General features: G+C 45.4%; 1 pseudogene; it reads right to left on the reverse strand.

Annotated features, from left to right (window-relative positions):
• Positions 1–513: 513 nt before the first annotated feature.
• LOC100430715 (elongin-C pseudogene) lies at positions 514–912 on the reverse strand (annotated as a pseudogene).
• Between the last annotated feature and the right edge of the window lie 2,084 nt (positions 913–2,996).

A 2,996-nucleotide genomic window follows, 5' to 3' on the forward strand; every position in this document is an offset into this window, starting at 1 on the left:
AGTTAATACTGGAATGAGTTAAGACTTTGGGGGACTGTTTGGAAGGCATGTTTATATTTTCCAATATAAGAAGGACATGAGATTGAAGAGGGGTCAGGGGTGAAATAATATGGTTTGAAGCTGTGTGTCTGCCCAAATCTCAAGTGGAATTGTAATACCCATTGTTGGAGGGGGGTCCTGGTGGGAGGTGATTGGATTGTGGAGGCGGATTTACCTCTTGGTGCCGTTCTCATGACAGTGAGTGAGTTCCCATGAGATCTGGTTGTTTAAAAGTGAGTGGCACCTCCCCTACTCTTCCTCTTGCTATGGCCATGTGAAGTGCTTGCTCCTCCTTTGCCTTTGGCCATGATTGTAAGTTTCCTGAGGCCTCCCCAGAAGCAGATGCTACTGTGCTTCCTGTACAGCCTGCAGAACTGTGAGCTAATTAAATCTCTTTTCATCATAAATTACCCAGTCTCTGGTATTTCTTTAAAAAAAAAAAAAAACCGAAAAGAGTTAACAGTGTATTATAATTTATTTTATTTGACAATCTAGGAAGTTCGCAGCCACCGGCAGTTCTAGTGCATTTTCAGGTGCAATTGGGAGTTTGGGAATCTTGGTGGAGCTGTTAGTGTAGTGAACCTTGTATGTAAAATAACATGCATACTTTTGATAGCACATGTGAAGGTACCTCTCTAATACTGACCTCATTGGTTTTGTTCTCAGCAAAATTGACCTGGGCCACTCAACATGGCTTTATCATGCCTGATGTTAATGCATACTCTCTTTTTACAATAAATTCATGGCCATCAGATGATACTGATTTGACATACATGGCATCAGGACCTTCATAGCCACCATAGGTTTTCTCCTTGCCATCCATTTTGTTCTTATGAAATTCTACTTTGCTTCCTCAGGAACTTTAGTAGTTTCTCAGAGTTCTTTTTCTGCCCCAGCTCGAGGAGCCACCACAGCCCAGTCCCCATGTACCACCCCGTAGCTACCATAGCCCAGTCCCCATGTATGGCCACAGCCCCTGTTCCAGGGCCACTCCCCCACCCTCAGCTGCCTCCCTGTCCTCAGGTATTTCTTTATAGCAATACGAGCACAGACTAATACAGATGGGGTCTCCTTATGTTGTCCAGGCTGGTCTCAAACTCCTGGGCTCAAGGGATCCTCCTGCTTTGGCCTCCCAAAAAGCTGGGATTACAGGCATGAACCACTACACCTGGCCCGGGAAAGCTTTTAATGCAGCTTTTCATAGCCTTGTGGAAAAGTTCTGGTTTAATTTTTTAAATAAACATTTATTAGTATTTAGCTCCAATCCATCAGGTATTGTAGTATTATTACTAGTACCGCTACCACCCCCACCACCACTATTATTTCCTCGATGACTACCAGACACTATTTATTAGGCATGCATGGTGTGCCGGGCATTGTGCTCAGCCCTTTGCAATATGATCTCATTCAATCCTTACAACCATCCAGTGAAGTAGATATCATTACCCGCCTCTTACTGATGAGGCTCAGAGAGCAGTTAAGTTACTTGCCCACAATCATGCAGCAACAAAGTGGAAACGCCCTAATTCTAACCCAAGTCAGCCTGACTCCGAAACCTATATGCTCAGCCATTATTTAATCTTTGGGGATGGGTGGTTCAATGCTGAGAACAAAGACTCATGTACCCTGGTCACAGCTTGTCACACACAAACCCCAAGCTCAAAGCCTCTGTGAAGTAAGAAAGGAACACGTTCATCCTGAGTCTTGGGTAAGGTCAGGAAGGCCACTTGGGGTGGGCATGGTGAGTCTGCAGGGTCAGTGGATGATCTTGACAACCTTCTCCTTAGTTAAGCCTTTCACACGGTCCATTTTCTCCAATCAGCTGAGTGTTTGGAGACCGGCAAGCCCCCCTGCTGGAGAGGATGAGGGAATCAGGCACTTTGGAGCTGTTAGGGAGAAATATCTAAATCATTTGAACAGGTAATAATAGGATAGTGTAAGCTTGTTTAGTGCAGGAAAACTCATTGTAACAGAAACCCCCTCCCAGCTCATCAATGGGCATTGCAGCTAAGGAATTTTCTGTGAAGTGGGCACAAAGAAGACTTCCCCAGAGCACTGGCAGTGAGGTGAGGGAGGGTCTGGGCCATCAGGAGCCAGAAAGAGTGGTAGTCCTGGCATCCTCATGGGCAGATGTAAGACTATGGGAGTTGGGTTAACGTGCTTTTGCCTTAGACTGGGAGTTCCAAGGTGGAGTCTGTCTTATCTCAGGCATGTAATAACTATGTAAATTTGCCAAGTCATCCTTCTTTGGGCCTTATTTTCTTCCTCTCTAAAGTGAAGGCACTTATTGCATGATTTTAGTCAGTTTTGACATGCTGTCATCCCTAGAGACTTCTCAGCTGCAGCGACAGGACAAGGGGGTCTTTGTAATGATTAACATGGGTGTGGGGTATAGCTTGTGCTTGTCTTTATGCATGTCATTTGTGATTATTATTATTTTAATTTTTGTTTTTTGAGACCGAGTCTTACACTGTCGCCGAAGCTGAAGTGCAGTGGTGCAATCTCAGCTCATTGCAACCTCCACCTCCTGGGTTCAAGCGATTCTCCTGCCTCAGCCTCCTGAGTGGCTGTGACTACAGGCCCCCGCCACCACACCTAGTTAATTTTTGTATTTGTAGTAGAGACGGGGTTTTTCCATGTTGGCCAGGCTGGTCTCAAACTCTTGACCTCAGGTGATCCATCCACCTCGGCCTCCCAAAGTGTTGGGATTACAGGTGTGAGGCACCACACCCGACCTTATTATTATTTTTAACTGACAAATGTGCAACCACCACCAACACTGGGATGTGGTACATTTAATCTTCACAACAACCTCATGAACTAGGTGCTATTACTACCCCCATTTTTCAGACAAAGACTGGAGGCTTAGAGAGGGTAAGTGACTTGTCCTAGGTCACACTGCCTTTAGGGGGCAGAAGTGAGACACTTATCTGGGTAGTTTGACTTCAAAGCCATGC

The sequence above is a fragment of the Macaca mulatta genome, chromosome 14, assembly GCF_049350105.2.
Source record: "Macaca mulatta isolate MMU2019108-1 chromosome 14, T2T-MMU8v2.0, whole genome shotgun sequence".
NCBI classification, from domain to species: Eukaryota; Metazoa; Chordata; class Mammalia; order Primates; family Cercopithecidae; genus Macaca; species Macaca mulatta.